At 29.2% G+C, this 10,014-nt stretch overlaps 1 pseudogene; it reads right to left on the minus strand.

Annotated features, from left to right (window-relative positions):
- Positions 1–5,226: 5,226 nt before the first annotated feature.
- LOC118027863 (prohibitin-1, mitochondrial-like) lies at positions 5,227–8,915 on the minus strand (annotated as a pseudogene).
- Between the last annotated feature and the right edge of the window lie 1,099 nt (positions 8,916–10,014).

A 10,014-nucleotide genomic window follows, 5' to 3' on the forward strand; every position in this document is an offset into this window, starting at 1 on the left:
CTTCTGTTTTTCTTTTTTCTTTTTTCTTTTTTTTTTCTGGTGTGACACTGTATGGGGGTGTGGCTGACGTTTAGCTTACGTCATTCTTTCCTATTTGCATCTTGATTTTATCAAGTGTGGCTCCGTATAATTGAGAATGACCCTTTCTTTTTTGTCAATATTATCAAACCCCCCATCTGGTAGGATAATCTTATCCATCCAGATCTAGAATAAATATTAAATTAAACTGTATAAAAATTAAATTTTAATTTTAATTAACCTGTCTAACTCCTCCTTCAAATGATTTTAAAAACGTATTCATCTTATCTATCTAATATTTTAAGTTTTAGAAATTATATTTGAGTTTAAGATCTATTTATTTTTATGTTTTAAAAATATTTTATTTTTTTCTTTGTTTTAAATTAATATTATTTTGGTTTTTTATATCATTTTAATGTGCTGATATCAAAAATAATTTTTAACAAATAAAAATATATATTTTTGATACATTTATAAATAAAAAATATTTTAAAAAATAATCACAACCACACTTTTAAAAAACCAACTTTCTGAATTTTTTGGATTGTGTTTTGATGTATGAAAATATCTTGATGATTAAAATGGAAAAAAGAAATTGAGAATGATATATATCTCTTTGGAAAAAGAAATATTATGAGTGTAAATGTTCTTGTTAATCCAAATTGTCTACGGATTCGAAGAAGAAAACACAAAATGGGGAGCTATAGCTTGTTGAGAATGGGGATGATTTCGGCAAGCTGTCTATGACGTTTGCCTAGAATCATAAGAGAGATCATGTGTGCTTACGTAGTTGCAAACCATGGAAGATTTTCTTACAACATGCTGTGTTCGTTTACATGTTGCATGAGATAATCTTTTGTTTTTTTTAGTTTGTCTTTAGCTTGACATAAAGGATAGAATTTCTCCAAATTTAGGCCATATCTCTTTGTCTCACTCTTAAAACCATTAATATAAAATCTAGATAGACTCGAATGGTTGATTAATCTGAATATATATATATATATATATATATATATATATATAAATTAAACTAAATAACCAATCAAAATCTAACCTTAGATTGACTAACAAATTTATGAGAATTCAATAAAAAAAATTTTGGTTTTTCTTTTAAAAAATTGTTATTTATATGAATTAACTCTTCCAGCTTATGAGCAGAACTTTAATCCTGTTGGGAATGCGTTCTTAAAATTTTGATTTTTTTATTAATTTTTTATATATTTTTAGATTATTTTGATATACTCGTCTTAAAAATAATTTTTTAAAAATAAAAAAAAATATCAATTTAATATATTTTTAAATAAAAAATATTTTAAATTATAGCGTTACTATAATATTAAATATACCCAATTATACTGGATGGGATTTAATAATTGTTATTAATAGTCTATCAATTTATTAAATTACACCTATTTGTAGGTTATTAGGCATGGATTTTAATTTGTTTTAATAATAATAATAATAATAATAAAACCCATAAAAGAAAGCGCCGCTGGCGGACGGTGCGCAAGAGCTGACGAAAGCCACGCAGCAAACGCTAGCCTCACGGTTACGTCATCAAGAATCCGTGTGACGCCAGCACCTGGGCCCTCCACGTGGATCAGACTGCACTAAATGGTGACGTGTCTTTGTCTCCCTCGCATCAAGTACACCGGCCCTTTCCCGCGGCTATGACGCGTGGTAACGTCAAAAATAAATGCCCCACGTGTTTGAAGGTTATCGTCAGTGCATGATTGGGTGCTTCGCGGCTCCTCGGTTCTCCCATGGGGCCCACATGTCGGTTCTTTAAATTTTTGCCAAAGATATATAATTCCTTATGTTTTAAATGGTTGAGATTATGATAATTATTATAATAATATTTTTAAAGCTTATATTTTTTTTATTAATATATCATAATTATAAAAATTATATAAAAAAATTAATTCAAAATAAAAAAGTAATTAATCTTTAAAAACATTTTCTGAACACAAAAATACACATATTCTAAAATTCATTTATTTACTAAATAATATCATGCTTAAATTATATTTAGAATGAAAAAAACATTATTTTTTAAAAATCTTTTATTTTAACAATAAATAGAGATCAAGTCTTTAAAGGGGAAATCTCTTGATTAGAATATAACAATGGTATCCTTTTTTCTTCTCTTATCACATTAGTTTTATCTCTTTGACGTTTATCTTGCACTTGTCAAAGGGGTAAAGGAGTATCTATTATAAATTATGCGTATACAAAGCAAGCATTTTTTTAAAAGATTCAAGAAAATACCATGCTAAATTTTAACAATATCAATTAAATTAAAAGTTATTTGATTGAGTTGTTCTCATTAATCCCTGTTAATTTATTTTAAAATTCAATAAAAATCTCGTTTTAAATTAACAAATCATCAAGTTAACCTGCTAAATTTAATTTAATAGCACAATTCATAAATTTATTCTTAACACCTACTCATAATTATTATCAAAAAAAAAAATAATCATGATGGGTAGATTGAAAGTCATTAATAACTTAAATTTTCATCTAGAAATAAGTGATTAGCACATGTTGTAGAATTTAAAATGCCAAGCAAAAAAATAGCATCGTTAGCAGCCAAAATTGATTAACATTGCCCACTTAGCCAAGTTTTGTGAGGTCCTTAAACAAGTTGCTAAAACCTCAATAATCAAGAAATGATAGTTGTCAACACGCAAGGATTTGGAAAATTCCATCCACCTTCCATCAGTTTCTTGCATCATCTAATCCTAAGTTTATTATAAATTAATCTTGATTATTAAATATAGAACATGCTATCATGGCATGGATAGTGACGAGGCTAGAAAAAATTATCTTTGAGAAAAAATATGAGCTCTTTTCATGAGTTGATAAACTTGAATATGAAAGATTTGATGGGTCTAATTATGATGTCTATAAAAAAAATACTTTAATACTTAATTTGGTATAATATTTGTATAGGTTATGAGATTTAAATGTTACTTAAATTTTATTTAATTCTTGTATTGGACTTGTGTTGAATTCTGTATTGTTTAAAGAGATAAGTTCAAGTCTTATTTATGCTCCTAGAGAGATATGTTTATATAAATTTTCTTAAAATGAATATCTTAAAAAATATCAAATCTTGATATATTTTATATAAATATTTTATAAATATCTAATTTATAAGAAATTTAATATTAATATCTTTAGGAACATAAATGAATATTTAGATAGATATTTATGAAAATGTGTATATTATATAAAACATTTTATAGGTCTGGTCCCAAAATTAATATTAATATGTAGTTTTTTCATTTATAATTAAATACTTACCTCTTATATATGTATGTATGTATGTATAGTTTATCTTATTGTATGATAAAACTAGTCACATAAAATATGTTATGAGAGAGAAAAAAAACTACCATCTAAATGATATTATTATATTTTTATGAATGCATTGTTAAAAATATTAATAATTCATTTAAAATTAAATTAAAAAGACACTTAATTTAAATATAGGAAATTAAACTGGTATAAAAATATTCTAATACAATGATATCCTTGCCAAGCATAAAGGCAGGACTTGACCCAGATCAAGGGTTTTGGACGGCATCATCATGAAAAAAACAACCTAAGTAACTACATTTGCTGGCTCAAAGCTATTTGCACTAACACAGGTTTAATATTTTGTTCTTCAGTGCGGGAAGATTTATATATAAAAATCTTGCACTACATACAAGGAATATAAAGTCATGATAAAGATGTTTTGAACAACAAAAATAAATGTTATATTCTCTTGTACATATCTCACATAATTAATAATTTTATATTTAATTAATGTTTAATTACTGTTTCGAGATAGAAAAAACAAAGGTATTCTAGATAAAAGAATAAGCATATTCGTTTTTATATTCATTCTTGTATCTCTAATAAACTATGTTTTTTTTTTTTTTTTTTTTTGTGTTTGTCTTTTTTGTCATGAAACATTAACAGATAAAATCTTATCATTTTTATTTTTTTTAATTAATACATATCTCACATAATTAATAATTTTATATTTAATTAACGTTTAATTACTATTTCGAGATAGAAAAAACAAAGATATTTTAGATAAAAGAATAAACATATTTGTTTTTATATTCGTTCTTGTATCTCTAATAAATGATGTTTTTTTGTGTGTTTGTCTTTTTTGTCATGAAACATTAACGGACAAAACCTTATTATTTTTATTTTTTTAATTAATACATATTTCACATAATTAAGAATTTTATATTTAATTAGAGTTTAATTATTGTTTCAAGATAGAAAAAACAAAGGTATTTTAGATAAAAGAATAAACATATTCATTTTTATATTCGTTTTTGTATCTCTAATAAAGGATGTTTTTTGTGTGTTTGTCTTTTTTGTCGTGAAACATTAACGGATAAAATCTTATTATTTTTATTTTTTTAATTAATACATATTTCACATAATTAAGAATTTTATATTTAATTAGCATTTAATTACTGTTTCAAGATAGAAAAAACAAAGGTATTTTAAATAAAAGAATAAACATATTCATTTTTATATTCGTTTTTGTATATCTAATAAAGGATGTTTTTTGTGTGTTTGTCTTTTCTGTTGTGAAACATTGACGGACAAATTTTTATTATTTTTATTTTTTTAATTAATACATATCTCACATAATTAATAATTTTATATTTAATTAGTGTTTAATTATTGTTTCGAGATAGAAAAAATAAAGGTATTCTAGATAAAAGAACAAACATATTTGTTTTTATACTTATTCTTGTATCTCTAATAAAATATGTTTTGTTTTTTTTGTTTGTTTTTTCTATCTTTCCTGAAACATTAACGGATAAAATCTTATTTTTTTATTTTTTATTTTTTTAATTAATACAAACTATTCGAGGCACTGGACTTTTTATCCAAAACTTTAATTATAAGTGGTCAACTATGCATAGGAATCTCATCATATTATAAATTGAAGAAAAGTTCCACTAGTTTTCGAGTACATTGTTTTCATGATTTCACACTAACTTCGTCTCCCTTCTCCATTTTCACATTGAGGATATCTTGAATGAGTTTTCTCGTATCAATAATGAATCACTAATTTTTACTTAATTAAATCTTGAATCTTAAAGTTGACATAAATAATTAAATCTTATTATTTATTATCTTCTTGTAGTCAACCTTATTATTTATGATGGATCATTTGATAAAAAATACATATTTTGTACGCTTAAAAATTATATATCATATTTTTTCATCATTATTTTCAAATGCACTTTCAAAGTTTCCATATGGACACCGCTCCCAAGAGATTCCCTAGGAACTGCATATCTCCATTAACAGAAGCTTTCTCAAGCCAAATGTAACCCCTTGTTTCAAAACATCCATCAAAATTAAGAGAGTTAAAGATCTGTTTCACTAATTTGTTCATGAGATATTTTCCCAATGGACAACAATGAGAAAGAAGCAAAACCAAGATGGGTTGCAGGTGTAGATGGCAAGAGTTCAACAAGAGTCTCTATTTATTCCTAGGGTTCTCCAGCTCCATCTTCTGAAGGTTGAGTAGCAAATCACTGGAATCGAGGAAAACTTTGTTGGCTGAATTTGAGATTGTATGTGCAATTTCTCTTGCAGCTTCAATCTTCCTTAGAGTGATGAATGCAGGATTGTTGGCAATGGCTTGACCAATGAGCTGAGCACTGGTGGCCTCTCCCTGTTAACCATTAAAGGAAAAATTATTACAAAGAGAAGAAGGATGGGGTACGGAATTCTAAACGTAGAGTGCAAGAAACGGAGAGAGCCCTCATTCTAATGGGGATTTTAGCATTTCTTCTCGTCTCACCTCAGCTCTGATAACAGCACTCTTCTTATCTTGTTCAGCTTTTTCCACAATAAATTTAGCCCTCTCAGCATCTCGAGCAGCCACCTGTTTAGCTTCGATTGCAGCAGTAAATTATTTCCCAAAAGTCAGGCTTGTAATGGACACATCATCCAGTGCAATGTGAAAATTGGATGCTCTCGCTGTCAAAACCTTCCTTATTTCTCGACTAACAGCCTATAAAAATATACCAAATTAGTCAACGCCGGATGATGCACGAACAGCTAAGCACACAAGAAAGAATGGACAGTATAATCCTGAAGACAATGCAAAAGTAATGGAGAAACTAGAGAGAATCCGATCAATATCTTCCACATTTCTCTACTAACAGCCTATAGAAGAAAATTCAAATTAGTCAACGCAGGATGATGCATGAACAGCTACACACACAAGAGAGAAAGGACGATACAATCCTGAAAACAAAGCAAAAGTAATGGAGAAACTAGAGGACAACCGATCAATATTTTTCATATTTCTCTACTAACAGCCTATAAAAGAAAATTCAAAATAGTCAACGCAGGATGATGCATGAATAGCTACACACACAAGAAAGAAAGGACGATATAATCCTGAAGACAATGCAAAAGTAATGGAGAAACTAGATAACATCCGATCAATATCTTCCATATTTCTCTACTAACAGCCATCACAAAACCAACGTGAAAGCCCACTATCACATTGATGCCCAATGGAAGACTAAGGAACAATATTAATCATCCTAACAGAATATAGAGTGCCAGAGAGTCAACAGAGAATGATGCATGAACAACAACTCATACACAAGAAAGTGGAGCAAATCTAATCCTGAAAATGATGTAGCATCATAATAAATGCAAAGCAATTGAAAACCTGAGAATAATTTATTTTCTTCCATGAACTGCCTAAGCTAAACTAAGGCAAACAATAATAAGTTTTCAAAACGATGCTTTGTCAACTGGATAAACACAATACTAAAGGAACAATATAATCATAACCAATAAGAAAGGTCATTTCAAAATTTCAACAAAATTAAAAAAAAAAGCATAGAGAATCTAAAGCCAAGTTAAACAAAGCACTAGCTCTTGCTGATCATGGGATTGGAACTGGGAGCTTTCAATTTGCACCAGAAATCTGAATTATTAGTTATTATTACCTCTCTCTGAGTAATAAGCTAGCTGGCATTATACTGAGCAACCACAGATTTCAATGTTTCATGAATGATAGAAGGCAAGACTCTGTCATTATAATTTTCACCAAGGGTTCGATAAATTTCAGGTAGCTGGTCTGCCACAGGACGAGTCAGAACTCGAAGTCCAATCTTCACCTGTTAACAAATTTAAAACCCAATTTAGAGAGACGAATTGTAAGGATTTTACTAATGCATGTAGATAGAAAACTTAAATTCCATGTATTCACAGGTGAAAAGGGAACTACCATCTATACGCAACTCTTATATTCATGGCTCTAGCATCCATCATAATCATGTTAACCCTAGAGCAATACCCAGAATTGATTACAAAATCACAAAAAAGGCAGTGGGCTCTAAGAAGTGTGCATGAGGCACAAGTCAAAACCTTATGGCTATAAAAACTGAGGAAAGGGTGCCTTCGCCTACAAGGAATTCAATGACAGACAGATGGAAACATAAAAGAAAGGAGATATTTGAACTAAGGGAATGAACAAATGAGTGAGAACTGCAGAATCTTTCCAGGGAAATGGAAACCAGATAAGGATGGAAAGTCGTTAATACTTTCAAGATTTTGCAGTTACAGAATCTATATACATCAATAGGGAAAGAAAAAACAAGAATGACATTACTATCATTTTGACTTCTTTAAGCAATAAGTGACCAATAGGGAAAGAAAAAAACAAGAATGACAGGCCTTGCTATAAAAAAAAGGAACATCAAAATAATTATAGAAGTATAGAAACGGAAGAAGTATTGTCTATCAGATTTCTGGCAATTTCCTACGACAAAAAATTAAAGAAATATGAAATTTGGAGATCGCGACTTCCTGAAGTACTCTCTACCAGATGAGGTCGTGCACGAACATCATATATGATGGGACGCTCAAACCATGGAATCATAAAGTGTGTCCCCTCAGGATAAACCTTCTCATTGAACAATAAATATTAGAGCACATACTAAAATGCAGACATTAAAAAGATTTCTTAGTATCATGATTACAAATTAAATTATGGCGAGGGGGGAATATGATACAGCATAAGTTTAATACACATTAATAGATTAATTACAAATGTGAATCGAAACCCCAGTTCCGAACAGGTCAAAACCTCTCCCCCAAACTCAAACAAAAACTAATCACCACACCATGAGAAGCAGGAAGCATTCCAGAAAGCCTAAGAAAATTGTAACTTATGAAAAAGGAGACAATGTTAGAGTTTAGACAGCCATGCTGCTTTATGAAAAAGGAGATAATGTTAGAGTTTAGACAGCCATGCTGCTTCCTAGAGGCTTTAAGTTCATCTGACAATCAAATCACCAATCAAATCAATTTTTAACTTTTTACGTAAAAGGTATATTGAAAGATGGATATTTCCAAATTCAAAAGACCAAATCAGAAAAGATTGCATGAATTCACCATATGACCTCAATGACACAACATTGTTAAAGAAAACAGATAGCAAATAACCCAAGCAGTGTTTTTAGTTCTTTCAGAGAGCACTGGTAAAGTGCAGCTTATTTAAAACAGACCAAGAATCGATTAAATTATCCATCAACACCACCAACAAAATACAGGCGGTGTAGATAACATAGGCCCAATCAATCAGCATGATATTTGATAAAACCAAACGAGAAAACCAATTCATATTTGACAAATATTTCTCACAAAAGTAAACAACTAATCATGTCTTTGATACCAGCTATGCGGTTGAACATTATAGCTCGATGTCCACCATCAACATTGTAAAGACTGTTAGTAGCTCCATACAAACCAAGCCCACCAAGAACTCCTATCTTAATCAGAGTCCCAATGGCACCACTACTGGCACCTTGGGTACTCTCACATTGTTGAAATTCATCTTCCCAAATCCTGACAACACAGAATCATTCATTCACATTAAGAAGGTCAACAATCAACATCGAAAGCAAACCAAGAGCATGAACTAAAGGCAAACTACAATGCTAACATAAATAGCATCAAAGGGATTGTTCACTTCCCATTTTCACATTTCCTGCTCTACAAAACAAAGCCAGAAAAACCCATCAAGGAAACTCAACCTAGAACACAAGAAGTTTATAACTTTTCTTTCTGGGCACCCAATTTTGAAGAAAGTCGGAACTTTATAAAGCAACTGAGCTTAATAAAAGCAGACAAACAAACCCTTTTGAAAAAGGAGAGAACTTGTTAAGTTATTGACTAAAATGAAACAAAAGGATAAAACTTTAAGCTTTTAGATCTCTTTTTACTTGATTTTAGTTCAAAATGGAAAAAGCCTAGTTGAAATATGATGCCCCAAACATTAATAAACATAAGATAGCATATTTCAAATTAAAATGAGAGAAGCAAAGCAAGAAGGGAGACCAGAATGATAAGCACACCTTAGGTAGGGTCTTCTAGTGAGAGAGAGGGGTTTAGGGTTTATAGCGTCGAGAAGAAGGGAGAGAAAGGGAGAAGGGGTTTAGGACTTTTACCGAAAGAGAGTAAGGAAGCAAGGGCTCGCTTGAGCAGAAGGTCAAGAAAATGGGCCAAGCATACTGTGTAAAACCAAGCCCTGTGAATATATGATGTTTGATGTCTAAGTAATTGAGATAAAAAAAAATAATCTTCTAATTTTTCTGATTTAAAATTATAAATTTATTTTAAAAATATTATATATAAAAAATTTATTTGAAATTATAATAAATGATATTTTTTAAAGTATTTTTTATTTGAAAATATATTAAAATAATATTTTTATTTTTGATATTAACACTTTAAAACAATTAAAAAACATAAAAAATAATTTAAAACTAATTTTTTTTTAAATACAATTCAACAATAAAAACAAACATTTTATTATTTCTCATTAAACCACATTTCTGTGTTTTGTTTTTCATTTACATTGTGTTTTTTTCTTGAAATATTAATATATATATAAAAAAGAAGAAGAAGCAAACTTAATACACGGATGTGACCCAAGAAGAG

This window comes from Populus alba, chromosome 17 (assembly GCF_005239225.2).
Source record: "Populus alba chromosome 17, ASM523922v2, whole genome shotgun sequence".
Classification (NCBI taxonomy): domain Eukaryota; kingdom Viridiplantae; phylum Streptophyta; class Magnoliopsida; order Malpighiales; family Salicaceae; genus Populus; species Populus alba.